The sequence below is a fragment of the Lissotriton helveticus genome, chromosome 3_1, assembly GCF_964261635.1.
Source record: "Lissotriton helveticus chromosome 3_1, aLisHel1.1, whole genome shotgun sequence".
NCBI lineage: Eukaryota > Metazoa > Chordata > Amphibia > Caudata > Salamandridae > Lissotriton > Lissotriton helveticus.
The window spans coordinates 1,507,425,455-1,507,443,906 of NC_136061.1; positions in this window are offsets into that span (position 1 = coordinate 1,507,425,455).

Here is an 18,452-nt window from a genome sequence, read left to right on the forward strand (position 1 = left end):
AAGTGGTCTGTGCAGTTCTCTCAGCTGGGATGAAAAACTAGTATTCAGAAAGAGAGACGGCTCCAGCCAAACTTATTTAAAGCACCCAGCTGCCTTATGTAGACGTCTATCAAGGCGACGTTCACGTGCGTGTATTTTTCAAGAATTACTTCGGGAACCTTGCATTGACCCGTTGTGTACCTGCAGAACTGACTGCGCCCTTCATCTTTACCAGGTCGATCTAGAGCTCGATTTAGGTGTAGAATCACGCATTCGGACCGGTCATGTTCTGCTGGGAGCTCAGTAATTACACAAGTGCTTGCCGAACGTGCGCCGCTTTATTTCCTGCCCCACTTTATTTCCTGCCCATCGCCTGAAAGATCGGTGCAGTCTTTGAGACTTATTGCCTGGTCTTTAGGGAGCTTCAGTCAGAGGTGGGCAGTGCTTTATTATGGAGAAGAATACGTCCTAGCGCCTACATGTTTCTAAGAATGTTGCTGGCGTTGTTGCAGAATGACGGGGTTGCCAAATGCCAAGGCCGTCTAGTCTGTATGTCACACCATGTCTGTTTATCCACCAGTATAGCTTTCCTGCACCTAGATTGGACACGCCTGGGTTCCTTTTCATCTGTGTGTTCTCCCTTTACCACTGTTGTCGGTCTTGCTCTCCCTCTTTCTTTCTGCCGTTGGGTCAAAGACTAATGGCTATCAATGAGTTCCGTCCCCAAAGAAGAGTGCCGGTGGGCCCCGCCTGCACCCACCGGATAACATGAAGCCCTGGGGATGGGGTGGTTGTGTGGGCTGGAACAGTCTTTGTTGAGACCTCTGGCACGATTGTGTGGAGCCCCCACTACCCCGTTGTAGCATTTTGCGTTAGCGGGGCCGTCCCTCGAACAGATCACCTGAGTTTCTTATTTACTTTCATTTTCATGTCAAGGGCCGCCCGCCCAGCAGTCTCAACTCTGGCTGCACACTAGATACCTTGTGCCCCCCTCGCCTCAAAGTAACCAGCATTTGGCAGAGACCGCCCCCTGCATAAAAACACACGGTACATTTACAGACATCAAGCCAGTGTCTTTTCCACTTTAGAGAAGTGCGCACAGCATGTACAGTGCTGAGTCTTGTATAAGTTTACTAAAAACAATAGAGTTGCCAACCTTCACTTCTGTTCTTTCATATGATAGGTCTGAGAGCGGAAACGTATATGGTGTGGGGGGGCTCTGTGTGGGGGGGCTCTGTGTGGGTGTGTCGGGAGGGCTCTGTGTGGGGGGCTCTGTGTGGGTGTGTGGGGAGGGCTCTGTGTGGGGGGCTCTGTGTGGGTGTGTGTGGAGAGGGCTCTGTGTGGGGGGGGCTCTGTGTGGGGAGGGCTCTGTGTGGGTGTGTGGGGAGGGCTCTGTGTGGGTGTGTGTGCGGGGGGGCTGTGTGTGTGGGGGGGCTCTGTGTGGGGGGGCTCTCGGTGTGTGTGTGGCATTTGCGAGAGATTAAGCTATTGGCATTGTAAATGACAATGCCATTTATTTATCTGTTTTCAAAATCAACTCATAAATAAAAAGGTTGCCATTTACAATGCCAATAGCTCTAACTTTTGCAAAGGCGAAACCGTTGCATTGTAAATGCTTGTTAGATCTGTTTTACGTTTAGTGATGGCATCTCTATATGTTTTCCTTGCGATTCTAACCAAACCCCTGTCACGAGGCACTTGACGTAATGCCTTAGTTAGGCTAGATTGCGCTCTGGAACATTCTGAGTCAAACCATTTATGGATGTTACCCTTTTTTCCTCTCATAGGTCTCAGAAGATGGGAGGCCACATTTGCTAAAAGAGCTTCAAAGTTATCAATTATAGCCTCTGGCTCGTTTGAAGGTGTTAGGCAGACTTCTAGCCTTTGTTTATTTGTCTTAAAAATCTCCAGCTCTAAGAGTTTTACATCTACCTTATCCCACCTTAAGGTAACCCCCTGATTCTGGGTAAATGTAATTGGGTGTTCCACGACCTGCATTCTCTTAAAGGTAGGGCACAGGCTCAAAATAAGTGGATTGTGATCACTTGCTGGATTAGCCTGAATCTGGAAATCGTTAATGAGGTGCATATATTTTCTTGAGACTAAGGCAAAATCAATAACACTCATCTGTCCTCCCACGCCATGGAAAGTTGGGATACTTAAAGTTCTTGAAAAGCTGGTCAGATCTAGAACACAAAGGTCATTGGTTATTATGATGTTATTTAATGCCTCGCCTTGCTTTGAGTGCTTAAAATGTGCAAGTGGCTGATCATTTAGGTCAACTAAGCCACAGACTCTTGAGCCACTAAACTTACACAAACAACAATTAAAATCTCCCGCCCACATAATAAACAAAGGAAATATGGTATTTGTTACTTTAACTAATTCATCCTGTAATTTTTGTATAACCACTGTGGTTTGGGCATCAAATATATTATAATACCAATTGATTAAAAGCAGGGGGACCAAGAATAGATCCTTAATCACAAGCAATTGGAACCAGGGACATGTCACCAGTGAGTCAGTTTTTATTATATCATTTTTTACGGAGATGTCTGTCATGAGGCCACCCTTGGCTCTTCCAGATTGTGAGGGTTCAGCCGGAACGTTAAAAAATTGGTAACCATCCAGACCAGAAGACCCCCTGCTCCATATCTCCTGGAGACAAACTATGTCAAAGGATTCCACAAATTTTAACCATGCCGGGTCCTCTAGTCTCCGTAAGAAACCAGCTTTGTTCCATGAAATCAGGCGAAATGAATTGCCGTCAGTCATGCTGTCTAAATCCTCCGCGTATGTTGTTGTTTGTAGCTGAGTTACCACATCAACTCTCGCGGTTTCTACCAATGGAATCATACCTGGAACCAGTGGGATAGTTTGTACATTTCGGGAGATGGTTCTTTCGCCCAGTGGTAAGGTGCAATCGATGAGCATCAAGTCACCGTTCTGGCACCCAATTGGCGTTGGTGGTCAGTCCACCATCTCTAGACAACTATATCTGTTCAGGGTGGGGATACCTCTTCAGTTTTCCCTAAAAGATGGTTATTGTGTAGGATATCTAATGTTGTTTCCTCCCCAATCTACCCTGGTGGGGTATCTGTTGGGATTACCACCCCAATCCTCCCACTCTCTATCTAGAGGTCGGCGGCCTACTCTATGCCAATTCTGTTCATAGCCTGAGTCGTTGTGGGTCCCAGAAGGATAAAAGAAGGAAAGACGTTTTGTGTCTATACCTTCAATAGTGTTTCGGGGGCCCCAAGAACAAATATGATTCACTGTGCGGGGATCCTTGAAGTTGACCAGGATGCAATCACCCTGAGTCAGCTTCTTTCCATTGCCCACCCAAGGGACTCTATGAACCATTAAAATCTGGCTCGACCAATAGGATGGTAAAGGACGATTCTTATTGAGCCAGTGTTGTACCTTATTCATTAATGCCCAAGGAGGTTCATCTATGGTATCGGACAACTCCGGGACACCAGTCAACACTACCACAAAGGGGCTAGCCTCGGGGGGGAGATTAGCGGGGAATCTGCTGTAAGGCGTTTTCCTATGAGCATCCCTGTTGTCCTTCCTTGTGGGTGTTACAGGGGTATTATTGAAAACTCTATCCTGCACAGCCAGGTCTTTAGGTTTTTCAGTAGTTTTCTTCTCTACTACTACTACTGCAGCAGGGGATTTCTATGTTACAATTTGCCGTGCAGCCACTGCTTTTGTTATCTGTGGAGCCACGGGTTTATTAGTAGGTAGTTGAATTCCCCCTAGCTTTGAAATCCCCGATATTAATGGATTTTTCCTCTTTGAGGCATTTACTAATTCGGCTAGCTGTTTTTCAATGCGTAGCAAGCTAGTTTCTAATGGGGAGAGATATGATTTAATTAGCTCTCCCACTTTAGTTAGGAATTGATTTTCTACCCCTTTCTCAATCTCATTTTCTCCCCCTGCTGGAATAGTTGAAACATCGATTGTCATATTTCCCGGTAGCTCATTTATAGCAGGATTTGATAAATTTTTATTTCTATTTTCCCCCTTCTTCTGTACAAGGTTATTTAAATTATTTCCTTGATGGTTAGCTGACTCGTGTGTCTTCTTGCCCCTTTTATTTTTCTGTTGATTCCTTCTTTTCTTAACAGCACCCTCCCTTTTTCCCCTCAATTGTCTTGTTACCTCTGGTGTAGTATGCAATGATAAATCTGGGGTTTTTTCGAGCTCCAGACTAATCTGAGAGTCAGACAGAAATTCCGATGCCGATAAGTCCACCACATTAGGTAGACTATGCACCTCAGCGCGAACTTCTTTCAAGGGGGGTTTCCTTGTCTGATCAGGAGTTTTAGCAGTGGCAAGGTGGCCCAGGGAAGATCTTTTTTGAAGGACAACTGCTAGGTCTTGAGAAACTCTACGTATAAAAGAGTTCGCCCTTATAAGGAAATTATCTATGGGTCCTACTATCTGACCCCCTTCAGCAGCAGTTTTACTCCTACTTCCTCGTGTAGACATTTTTCATAGGTGAGGATATACTATTCCAACCAAGCACTTATGTAGGAACAGTATACAAATACTTGATACTAGAAACATAAAACATACAAAAGAGTCTTTATAGCATAAAGTAAAGGGACTTAGAGGGTAAGCCCGGTCCGGTCTCACACGGTCTCTAACAGGCTAAAACGGACCCGCCCTTGGCCCGGGCTTCGCCCGGCGCTGCCCGCCTGCGTCCCGCGTACCGCGGGCTGGGCGTGGTTAAGTAGCGAGAGGCGAGGGGCGGGAAGAATCTCCAGGTGCGGCCGATGGAGCGCCGCTGAGACTACTGGGACTTGCAGTCCTGCTCCAACGCCACCTCGCTGCTGTAGAAGAACACCCCAAGGGTCCAGGCAGGTAGGATTACAAAGCAAGTTCCAAAGGCGTTTTGCAGACACACCACACGCCCTCAAAGTCCGCGACTGCGAGCGGCTCCCGCGAATCGTGATAAGGACCTGCGAGGCGGGGGCGGGAAGAATCTCCAGGTGCGGCCGATGGAGCGCCGCTGAGACTACTGGGACTCGCAGTCCCGCTCCAACGCCACCTCACTGCTGTAGAAGAACACCCCAAGGGTCCAGGCAGGTAGGATTAAAAAGCAAGGTCCAAAGGCGTTTTGCAGACACACCACACGCCCTCAAAGTCCGCGACTGCGAGCGGCTCCCGCAAAGCGTGGGGCTGCGAGTCGTGATAAGGACCTGCAAGGCGGGGGCGGGAAGAATCTCCAGGTGCGGCCGATGGAGCGCCGCTGAGACTACTGGGACTCGCAGTCCCGCTCCAACGCCACCTCGCTGCTGTAGAAGAACACCCCAAGGGTCCAGGCAGGTAGGATTAAAAAGCAAGTTCCAAAGGCGTTTTGCAGACACACCACATGCCCTCAAAGTCCGCGACTGCACACATTTCACAACTTTATGAAGACAAAATTGGTAATTTCACACAATCTGGACACATTGTTAGTGGTGAAGTTGCTTCCTGGACACCTTAGTTCTATACTCAGATTGGCATATCACTTCATCCCATTGGGTCTCAAAAATGTAAATATTTTTAATGCAATGTAAATATGTGTCCCATTTTGGAAAATTGTACAGTGCACTCTATAACACGGTCTCAATAATGTGCTCCTAATCCCTCTAAATCCCATCCTAGTAGTTTCTTTAAACTGATTTTAAATTGACCCAAAACAACACCTTTTACATTTCAGTGTTGTGTAGCTCCTATGTGGCAGACTCACTGTATCACAAATGGCTGTCGTAAAATATACATACACAATTTCTTCTTTTGTACTAATGTGATAATACGAAATCCCTTTCCATGCACATATTTAACAATAACACATATCTTCGCTAGCAGCTTTCATTTTGCAAACTCCAAACCCAATGCTAGTTGCGGTTTTTAGAATTTGAGATTAAGGTGATGAGCATGCTTCTTTTGGTGGCAGGTGATTCCATGCCATTGTCCTTGTAATCAGCGTAGGGTTTGAGGTCCTTAGTCTCAGGGATCTAAATCAAATCGTTCGAATGGAATTCGTGTTTTGGACATCCTTGCAACTTGCATACATCTATGAATGTATTTTGAATGCTAATTCTCTTCTGAAAGCATTGCACAATTACTTTAGACCTTTTTCTGCTTTTAGATCAAGATTCTTTATATTTTCATTATGCAACTCTTTAAGTCATTTGCCTGTCCAAGGTTTCTGTGTAATTCCTATCTTTGTTACCGTTTCACTAAAGTGTTTTTTCAGAGCTGACGCTGAGTTAATTTTCAGTGCCAGAACTTGGATTATCTGAGGTACAGAGGAGTATTTACTGAAGACACGATGTAATCACACACGTGGAACATGTGATAAACAGATGCCCACAAGAAGCTATCACTGTCTCAGGAGAAAAAGTTAAAGGCATAATAACCGGGTGAAGAATTTAAAAAGGATAATGGAGGATTACAGAGAGCAGGACAGAATACCGAAGGAGACACCAAATAGAAGTGGGCCCAGGATCCAGCAGGAGCCGAGGACAAAGAACTGCTGAATGAACATGGAGGCATTGTGACACACCCTCCAACCAGACTGCAGCACTTTTATGTGAAATAAACAGGAAATGGTGAAACAACCCTTGTTACAAACCAATGTGGGATTGGAATACCAATTCGACTATAAAGAAACAGCCACACTGGAAAGAGAAAAAAAGAAAGGATTGGACTACCTGTTGAGAACCTTTAAAGCCCATCTGCAAACTTTCTGGCTAGTGATTGCCCTCTTAATTAAAAGCCCCCACGAAGAAGGCCAGCAGCATCCTGCAGGGCATTGGTAAGATTCAGTAAATCTAGCCCTGGATAAGCATATCCCTTGCCCCGGCCGCAGCCTTCAGAAGAACAACCTGATATCTATTAATGCTAATGTGCTTGTTCGGGCCAGATGTAAGTGAGGACCGACATTAGGAAGTGATTCCGCATGATGGGGCCCAGCTCTTGAGAACTGAAAAACTTACCTAACTTGGCAATTTAAAAAAAAAACTTCACAGGAGGTTTGTTCAGAGAACTTATTGCAACTCACCAAGATTCTTCTGGGGCAACCCCTTATGCGATATCTAAAAGTTCAGGATGCATTGACACAAAGTTTGAGTAATTATGAAACTTCTCCCTGCTTAACCATGCCTACTTCATGTTATGAAGCTGCAGTATCCCCCTAATGGATTGACCAGTCTTCTAGAGCCACAGCTGTCTCATATTCACCAGTACAGCAAAGTGGCAATATGTTACAAGGTACTACTCCATCAATCAATGAAATACATTAAAAAAACAAATACATGTGTAATTGATGCGGGTAGTTTCTTTAATATGTTTTTAATGTGAACAAACCTCGCATATATGTGATACATACATTCGGTTAGGGTTTTCCTCCAATGCCATTCTAATTTTCTAACTAACTGTATCATGTCTGTCAGCTCTAAGCTGGACTGTTTTTTGTCCATTTTCTGTACTGGCCTGGCTATAACACATTAGGGAGATGCCACTATGTCAAGACCTCTTGAAAGTTTTAGCTGTAGGATCTCAAGAAGGACCTCTGGATTTCTGTGTGTTAGGAGAGAGAGGCTCGTTGATCAAGGTGTAGTTTTGTGGTATTTACATGAATCAACTTTTGTACTGTATACTTCTGCAACCTGAATAGTGATTTTCAGTCTTGTTTAGGTACATTATAAATGGGTGTTAGAAGAAATTAGAGAATGATCAGTCCAAGCTAATGGTTTAATGGGTATGCATGTGAAAGACTGGAGCATAAGCTAGGCTCAATATATAACCTCCACATGGGTGGGACAAGTTATTTCTTGAGTGAGACTTAGGGGGCTATTAGGATGGCAGGCCCAATCATATTTGGGACCGCCCACCTGCAAGGCTGCGGTCTCACAGGGCAAATTTGGATGGGCCTGCCACCGTGGTGGTCGCATTGTTCATGTTTTGTATTGCGGCGGGTGCTGTGCTCTGCAGCAGCCGCTGCAAGAAAAAACAGGCAACCCACACGTACCCCTTCACTACATGGCAGGCACAATGTGGTGCCTATCACATGGTGTAGAGAAATGTAAGGGGCAGCATAACTGCTCCCGTGGCCTATGTCACTGGCTTAGGGGATGAGGGGGGCCCGCTATGGGCCCCCAAATACTTTTCCGTCTGCTGGTTTGCTGTGGTTTGACCACCACCGAACGACCGGCAGAAAGGGATAATGTAATCCATACGGCAGTGCCTAACAGGCACCTCTGCCATTCTGGGACTACAGGGAGGTCCGACAGGTGGTAGGATAAAGACCGCCTGTCGGATCGTGGTGGTCTGTGTTTATGACTGCCACCCGTCCAGAAGCCATTGTAATATGACAGACGGAGAGCCATGTTCCGATGGCCGGTGAACCGTCAGTGGCTGTCCTTCGGCCATCGTAATCAGGCCCTAAGTGTTTTCCGGTAATTCACTATTTCTGAAACGTTTGTAGTTCAGTACACTCACGCAAATATTGAAATCTCCCCTACTTAGGACTATTCATGATAATGAGTAGTTCACCAGAACCAGGTCTGTGAGGTCCTCTAAGAATAAAGGGGTGAATTATATTTGATGAATTAACAGGTTGACGGAGGAGGAGTTATAGCATGGGTATGCGCAGACTGTTGTAGCTTAGAAAAATTGTATTCTGAGCTCAGATTCTCTTTGTAGGATAATAATGAGACACTATTAATGAGAGCCAGTTGCACACCTCTTCGATTGGGTCTGTTCTTGGATAGGTTTTATCCTCCTAGAGATAGCAATGTGCGAAAGAAGGTAACTGCATCAGAGATGGATCTTGTCTCAGACACCCCTAGGATATGACAATCCTCTTCAAAACGTTTGTGCAGTTCTAGTGACAAGAGTATGACTCTTTATTTCTGGTGGACACCTGAACGAAATGGAGTCATGGCTGGATCTGTTCTCAACTTTCTTGCTCGGTGTATAAAGCACAACATACATTAGGTCTGAAAACGATGAAGTCTCGTGAGATATCCCAAGAAAAACCCAGGTAAGAGGGGTGAAGTCCTGTGTGAGTAACTTCATCTTGAATTTTAGCAATAGGGTTAAAGTTGATCTTATGCTCTACTCATTTCTATAGCGAACCAAAATTCAAAGTTATCATTTATCTACGCAAGTTGCTTTAACTTCCATACTCTGCCCAGTGGAACATGCATCCATTTTGTTACTTAGAATTCCTGCAGTCAATCTGTTGTCACTCTGTAAGCTTGTCTTATGAGTCCAAGCCCTGTCAAGGCTGAAATACATACAATTGTGGCTCTCTCTATTGACTATGTATTTTCACATATTACAGCTTATTCCTGTAAATAAATGAAATATGGGGCCTCATTTATGAGGAATTTGCGTAAGGCAGCATAGCACGGCACCATGCAGTGCTGTCCTACGTCAATGTGAAAGGGCAGGAATACACCGTACTAATGACATATGGTGCATTCCTGTCCTCTCTTCCTGTGCTGGTGCACAATTTGCTGCTTAGTGCCAACACAGGCTCCCATGGTCACCCTTGCACCATGGTGCAAGGGTGTCTGCGTTGCATGCAGGATTGTTTTTGTGTGGGAAGGGACACCTTTCTGCACAAAAACAAGCCAGAGTAGCGTTTTCGAATTTCTATATTCGCTGCTGAACTCTTGACACCTGGTTAGCGGAAAAAATAATGAGAAGTCAAAATATTTCTCTTCATTATGCCTGCTCTGGGGAGGCATAAAGTTTTGGCGCTGCCCGAGGTTTACGTGATTAAATAAGTCCGGGGCAGAATCAAAATCTCTGGGTGTTGCGTGGGAAAACCCAATGCAACGTCCTTGCCCAGATTAAGGCAACGCAGTGACTTGCGCTGCATTGTCTTATTGCATTTCTATGAAGCCATAGAAAACCACACATAGTTGCTTTGCACGGCCTCGTAGATATGATCGAGAGGCTTGCGCCATTGAAGCATCAAAAAAAGTGACGCTCCGGCGGCACAAGCCTATCATAAATAAGATCCATGGTGTTTGGGGAATACTTACAAGAGCCAGTCATACATGAGTCCATATGAAGGTACACATCAAATGGCAGACAACAGTTGTGTTATTATAATGCCTTAGATAATAAGTTGTACAACTGGCACTAACCAATCCATTATGGATGGCAAGGCCCCTAAAAGGGAAATGAGTGCATTTAAAAAAATGTTTACGAGAGACTCCTTCAAGTAGCAGAACTTTGGCCATGGTACTATAACTTAAAGAAACACAGGCTTTTCAGCATGGCAAATATTCTATGTCACAATACAACATACCAATCCATATGGCTACCTTCTACATGATATAGATTAGAAGCAGACCAAAGATCAGTGTCTTTCAATAGAAAGCGTGAAGTGCGCTCTTCAAGGAACTGAGCAATCATGATATTAAAGATATTCCTTTTCTGTACTTTTTTCAATTTTTAGACAAAATGATTTGGAATATTCTTTGATAATTGTATGCCTTAGCCTGTCATAAGTATAGAACGTGGATTTTCTTTTCAACAGTTTGCATTTTCACTTAGGGGCATATTATCAAGAACGGTGTTAAAATGATCGCCGATTTAGCGGCAGAAAACTGCTGCTAAAGCGGAAATAAAAGGCTTGATAATATGCCCTGGGGAATTCCAAGAGAAGCCCATGTTCACACCAGAATATGGACTTCTATTGGAATTCTCAAGGGCATATTATCAAGCCCATTATCGCCGCTTTAGCGGCAGTTTTCTGCCGCTAAACCAGCGACAATTTTTAACTCCGTTCTTGATAATATGCCCCGTACTTTTTTTGTTATCTCAATATTTGCCTTGACCTATTGGCTGCAGCATTGTGTAGTTTTCAGCTTAGGAGAAATGTAGTGGTTGTTTACTTTTAGATTACCTTTCAATTGATTGCAAGATTCACTGAAGTAGAGTTAAGCACATTCAACAAACAATTGTGATTTCAATTTCATTTTCTTATTATGTATTACAAATGTGCTTACTCTTACATAGTACAACAGAGAAAAAAGCCATAACACGTATACATTCAAGGTGTGTTTATTAAATTATGTTTTTATTTTGAATTGAATAGTCCTACTATCTGGCAATTAGGGGGCATATTTACAAGGGCCATATCTCCACTTTTTTGGCTTTAAAAGCCAAAAAAGCGAAGATAAAAATATTGCCCTATTTACCAGAGGGTGATAACATGCATTAGCGCATGTTAGCACCCTTTTACCCAACGCCTCCCTTTGCATCTCTAATGAGATGCAAAGGGGGCGTCACTGGGCAGTACAACCTTGTAAATATCACTGATGTGCACCTCGCGATATTTACAAGGCTGCCCACTCATTTTAGCACACGTTAGTTTTTGGAGAAAACTGCTGTTTTCGCCAAAAACTAACTTCTGCTAAAATGCAGACTTAGCCATACTTATCATTGGGGGTGGATTATGCTGATACGACCACAGGGTCATATCAGCAAGGTTATAACCGTTTTCCATGGAACAGCGCTGGAAAACTAGCGATGTTCCATGGAAAACATCGCTATCGCTGGGAAATTATCGCCATTGCGCTATGTGTTGTTAATACAGCGCTAGCATGGAGATAATTATCTGCGATAGCCGGCGATAAAACTTTTCTCGCTAAGCGCGGCCAGCAATAATTATCGCTGCTGCTTGTTAATATGCCCCAGGGTTTGTTGAAGATGCAGCGCCACTTATCCACAACATCTAATAAGGGTCGGATTGGTAAGGTGGGCAATCGGTGATGGGCCGGTATCTGAGGTGCAGCTGTGGGCCACTTTTTGAGCAGGAATAGTGGTTATTTTGGGCTGTGTTTGGTGTGTTCAGATGCCACCAGCGGCCCAGTGGGGGCCTGAGTGTCCTAACCGGAGGTAAATGGCCCCCTATTACCTCCCTTTTACCAAGGGGGCAGAGGTGTGATTCCCAGTCTCTTGCTGGGCTGGCCCATTAATGTATGCAGATTGGCTGGGCAGGGGCCCTGAGCAGCAGTGGTCTCACTTATATTCAGGTGGGGTTCACCAGTGTGCCACTTTTCTTAGGGTGCCTGGTCATATTTTGCATCCCAATCCATCCCTGCTACTAGTATGACAGAATATACCTCAATCACATTTAGGGCCCTATTATGATGTGATTTGGAAAGCCTAATTACAATCTATGTGGTCAAAAGTGAAATAGACCGGTCACTCCAGCTCGATTCTGACAAACTCCGGGAGCCTGTCGGCCAGTCAGATACCGCAACGTAATCACCTACGACGGCATTTCTGCCCTCTGAATTATGTCAGTTTCCGACAGGCTTTCCATGCAGGGCTTTCCGATATGGAAAGCCTGTTGAAAAGCAACTTTGGGGGCCCTGAGCAGGGACCTCTTCTCCCTGCAGCCTCCGGTTGGGGGCCGAGTGGGCACCTATGGGACATGCCGCACCCTGGAGAAGAATTGGAGAAAAGAACCAACCTCAGACAACATGGCCTCCCTCAAGACAGCCACCCGCAAACACCACCAACTGATTCGATCCGCCAAGAAATCAGCATTTAAGGACCGTCTCGACAACAATTCTCATAACAGCAAGGAACTCTTCAATATCGTCAAAGAATTCACCAACCCTCCCGCAGCATCCAACGACATCACTAACTCCCAAGACCTCTGCGATGCGCTATCCTCCTTCTTCTACAACAAAATTGCCGACATCCACAACAGCTTCAAGAATACTCCCAATGACCAACTCACCCCACCCCCTTCTGATCCCACCCCTCCAACTAACTACCTCAACTCCTGGAACCCAATCACCATTGAAGATACCATTCGCCTCATGAACTCAATCCACTCTGGCTCACCTTCTGACCCCTGTCCCCACCACATCTTCAACAAAGCTGACTCCATCATCGCTCCCCAACTCCGCGATGTCATCAACTGCTCCTTCAACTCCGCCACCTTTCCAGAAATATGGAAACACGCCGAACTCAGCGCCCTTCTGAAAAAACCAACAGCAGACCCCTCAGAACTGAAAAACTACCGACCCACTTCCCTCCTCCCTTTCCCGGCCAAAGTCATTGAGAAAGCCGTCAACAGCCAACTCGCAGCCTTCCTTGAATCCAACAACTCCCTGGATCCCTCACAGAACGGCTTTCGAGCCAAACACAGCACCGAAACCGCCCTCATTGCGGCGACCGACGACATCCGAGCACTCCTGGACAACGGTGAAACAGTGGCCCTCATTCTACTCGACCTCTCCGCCGCCTTCGACACTGTCTGTCACAACACCCTCATACAACGCCTCAACAACATCGACATACAAGGAAAAGCCTTGGACTGGATCATCTCGTTCCTAGCCGGGAGAACCCAGAGAGTCCGACTCCCCCCTTTCTACTCAGAGCCCACCGAAGTCATCTGCGGCGTACCTCAAGGCTCCTCACTCAGTCCCACCCTCTTCAACGTCTACATGAGTCCCCTCGCCTCCATCGCACGTCAACACAACCTCAACATCATCTCCTACGCCGACGACACCCAGCTAATCCTTTCCCTCACCAAAGACCCCAACACCGCCAAAAACAACCTTCACGAAGGTATGAAAGAAGTAGCCGAATGGATGAAACAGAGCCGCTTAAAACTCAACTCAGACAAAACGGAGGTGCTCATCCTTGGATCCTCCCCCTCAGCTTTGGACGACTCCTGGTGGCCTTCCGCTTTGGGATCAGCGCCCACACCCACAGACCATGCACGTAACCTTGGCTTCACTCTAGACTCCTCTCTCTCAATGTCCAGACAAGTCAACGCCGTATCGTCCTCCTGCTTCAACGTCCTTCGCATTCTCAAAAAGATCTTCCGCTGGATCCCCCTCGAAACAAGAAAGACTGTCACCCATGCACTGGTCACGAGTCGACTGGACTATGGCAACACACTCTACGCCGGAATTACAACAAAATTGCAGAAAAAGCTCCAGCGCATCCAAAACGCATCAGCGAGACTCATATTAGACATCCCGCGCCAAGAGCACATCACCGGTCACTTAAAAAACCTCCACTGGCTTCCCGTCAACAAAAGAATTACTTTCCGCCTTCTTACCCACGCACACAAGGCCCTTTATAATCTAGGACCCGAATGCCTCAACACCCGACTGTCCTTCTACTATCCCACCCGCCAACTAAGATCATCCAATCAAGCCCTCGCCGCAGTCCCGCGCATCTGAAAAACCACCATGGGTGGCAGATCCTTCTCCTTCCTGGCTGCCAAGACCTGGAACTCACTCCCCACCCACCTCCGCCTTACTCAGAATCACATCTCCTTCAGAAAAGAACTGAAAACTTGGCTATTCGATAAACAGTGAACCCCTCCCTCTAGCGCCTTGAGACCCTCTGGGTGAGTAGTGCGCTTTATAAATGCCTGAACTTGAACTTGAACTATGGTGACCCCCTGAAAATATCTGCACCATGTGGCAGGCACCATGAGATGCCTGCCACACAGTGCTGGGATTTGCACTAGCTCCCATTTCTCTATGGGAGCTTATGCTACGGCCGGTTTATGGCCACAGCACACACTCCCATTGAGAAATGGGAGTATGCGACTGCGCCATGTGTGGTCGTATTGTAATTGTGGTGTCGGGACTGCAACCGGAGGATGATCGGACCCAAGACAGCGACAGTGTCGGTCAAAGGCAACTCTGACCAACATCGTAATTAAGCCCATAGTGTTAGATTTTTATGCAGACCAATTTGACTCCCATCAACTGAATCAATGTGCATCCTTCCTCGGGAGACAACTGCAAAAATATAAACAAGATGCAAGAGGAATGCATTTACACAAATGTAAGAAAATCTAACGGACAGATGATTGACCCTTTTGCGAGTTGCAAATCAGCCACAATTCAGTTTGCAATTGGAAAAACTGCTATACACGATATACGTCAAGCATTTGCAAATCCGAAATAGCGTTGGGACCAATTAGAGACTCACAAAACAAGTGGGTGCATTTTACGAGTCAGAATTAGAGAATACCTAATTGCGCATTGCAAAACAGCATGTGCAATCGAATCTCAGATTGTAAGTAGTTGCAAAATTACCTGTTTGCACATGCAGTTTACCACCAATCCAAATCAAGTGGTAACAGTGCCCAACCTATAAAATCAGGCCCAGAATAAATCAGAGACTATTCAACAATGGCTGCCCTGTATGTGATCGCAATGAGGATGCAGATTCTGGATGCTCAGCCGAGGAGGCAAAGAGAGGAGTGGATTTTCAGAGTCAGGCTGAGCATGTTTGAGAAGACAGAGGAAGAGATATATGAGCATTACAGGCTGAGCAGCAATGCGGTCCAGGAACTAATAGCTACTTTAAAGCCATATCTGGAGAGCAGTACCTGCACAGCAACCCAATCCCACCAAAGTTCAGGTTTTGCAATCCTTTCCACTATTGTATAATGGTAGTTACCAAAATGTCATAGCAGTGGCCAGAGGGGTGTTGCAGAGTGCATTATAGCGTTCCTTTCACAGTTTCCTATTTGCAATGATCCACCACATACACCAACACATTTGCCTGCCCAGGGACAATGTGGAAATTTAAAATACCAAAACGCAATTCGACCTGCTAGCCAGAGCTCCACAGATGATCCGGTGCATAGACGGGAGCCATGTGCCCATATGTCCCCCATCCTGCCTGGAATACATATTCCAGAACTGCAAAATATCCATCCCTAAACACTCAGGATGTCTGCAATGTACACAACATCATGGCAGTCAGTGTGGCTAATTTTCCAGGGACCAGCCACGACTCCAGCATCTTTATGCACAGTAGCACATTCAGCAACAAGAAAAAGGAAGTTTTGTTGAAGGATACTGGAATGTAATGTACACAGTGAAATGTATTATTGCAATCATTACTTTTTGTACGCTGTCTCACCCTCATATGTGTTGCACCAGGTGACCGTGCATGTACCCTGCGACAATGGATCCTCAAGCCCCACCTGTCTCCCAACAGCACGCATGAAAGGCATTACAACATGGCAACTAGTCGCACCAGACTGTGACAGAACGTGCATTTGGCGTCCTTAAATTGTGCTTCCGATGCCGTCACAAAAGCAACAGAGCCTTGCAGAATGCAACTGAGACTGCATTCAAAGTTGTGGCAACATGTGCCATACTCCTAGGGTGACCAGGCGTCCCCGTTTTGCCAGGACCGGTCCCTGTTTTTAACCAGCTGTCCCAGCAAATTTCAAGAAATTTAGCTCACGTCCCGGTTTTTAGAGAGGGTCGACTGAAAACGGTGGGAGGTGTTTTTAATGTTTTACAAAGCAGGGATAGTTAGAAGTTGTTTCAAGAATGCAATTTAATTGACAGGCAAGCTACTGGGTTTAAAAATTGCATTTTATGTATGTTCTTACTGCCTGTTCTGTAATTCTATGCTGAGGAGCGCTCTCATCGCTTGAAGTAAAATTGTAGTCCTACTTCTATTTTTATGAAATGTCCCAGTATTTGGCTTTAAAATTCTGGTCACCTTACATACTCCACAACATTGCCAGCAGGAGAGGCTTACCCGTAGAAGTGTCTGGAACAGACTTGGAGGATGATGACCCAGGCCCACCTGCCTCACAGCCAATTTAACAGAGCAGAGCAGTGGCGGCCGCCACAACACGAAGGGAGGAGGGAGGAGTGCAGACATGCCAAGGATGCGGAAGGGAAAACATTTTTTTTTAATATACCTTTTGCCGCAGCCACTAGAGCAGACGACTGCCACTGAGCTCTCCCACCAGTCTCTGGGAAGTTAGAGGCTGCTCAGCTAATCCTAACACTGCTCTCCTGCTGACAGAGCAGTGCCAAGATAGGTCTGAGAGGCCTTCTCTGCCAATCAGACACTGCTGTGTGTAGCCTGCTGCTTTTCTCAAACTTGGCTGTGAACACAGCCAGGTTGGAGAAATAGAAGTGCCATTGTATATTTGTCCGGCCTAGGATGGCCAGCCAAACATACAGGCGCACTTCTAAGTGCACACCACTTGCCTGTCATGGCCCGGCCCTGCCCTGCATGCATGTCAGAGCCAGTCACAGACATTTTTTTTTATTGTTTCATGATCATTTTATTTTTCTGTGACTGACTCTGAGAAGTGGGTCAACGCTCCTCCACCATTACGGAGGAGCGCCCCCTGGAGCAGGACAGCATAGTGGAGAAGGTGCAGGGACCAGATGGCCAGACATTTTTTTCATGGTAAGATGGAGCCATTTATACAGTGCCCTCCACAAATGACAAAACAACAGGTAGATTTCAAAACATAGGTAACCCTTTATTGTCAGGGCACTCCACAACCATGCTCGACAACCTGTCCATCATGAACAACATAACATAAATGTGCGTACGTTGTGCGGTTACACCGCAGTCAACATTTCAAATAATGGGGCAAAGTGCGAGGCACTGTCACTGTGAAGTCATTTCTTCCCGCTGTCAGGCATGGGTGGATTTGGGAGTTAGAGAAGTTGGCTGCCTGCTGCTGCTCCTACACTGGGTATGTGTGTCTGTTTCAGAGACACTGCTGCTCTGGAGACCTCCGTTTCTGGAGCATCTCCTAGTGGCCACTCACAAAAGTGGCGGTCTGTATGGCTTTTACAGCAGCAGTAATTTGTTGTGGGCCTCTGGAAACGTCCCCACTGTAGTGGCCCATTTCAGCCTGCATGGCCAGTGTGCACCTCGAGTGTAGTGTTGTTGCCTGGGCTAGTCTCCCTATTGCCCTGGTCAGTGCCCCCTATTCTGGTTGCCCACTTCTTTTTTGTATACCTCTACTGCCTTCTCTCCTCTGCCAGCTCCGTAAAAAGTTGCCCAATTGCTCTGTATGGGCATGATATTTGGCATCCAGCTGGGCCCGGTTCTTAGCCAACTGTAGTGAAATGTTGAAGATCCAGGCCAAATCGTTTTTCATTAGCCTAATTTGTTTCAGGCATTGAATACATAGCATGCATGTCCTATTCTAGTATGTCGCCTGGTTGCCGTTTCCTACCTGAAGTTGCGTAAGTCCTTGTACGATAATGGTCTGGGATCGCTGCATTGGATGCAGCTGCCAGACGCTGGTGACAGGACTGCATGTCAGTCAGGGTGGCTGGTGGAATGCCAGGGCCTGATCAGTGGATGTTGGAGGTTCCATGGATGCAGCACTGGCCTGGTCATCTGCACCACTTGCCTGCCTCCCTGTCAGTCCATCCTGCCCTTACTGCATCTGGGCGTGGTCTTAGTCTTCGCCTGCACCCTCTTGGCTTTCCTGTCCTCCCACAGATGTATCTATGTGGCAAATGGGAAGATTGAATAAAATAAACGTGTGAGACGCTATCTCAGTGGTTGCGCAATGTTGTTCAGCTGATGTCTGACAGTAACTGTTTGTTTCTGTACTTGACTATATTTCTCATAATGCACCAGCTATGATGTTAACCCTTTCGCTGCGGGGGTAATTCCCCAGC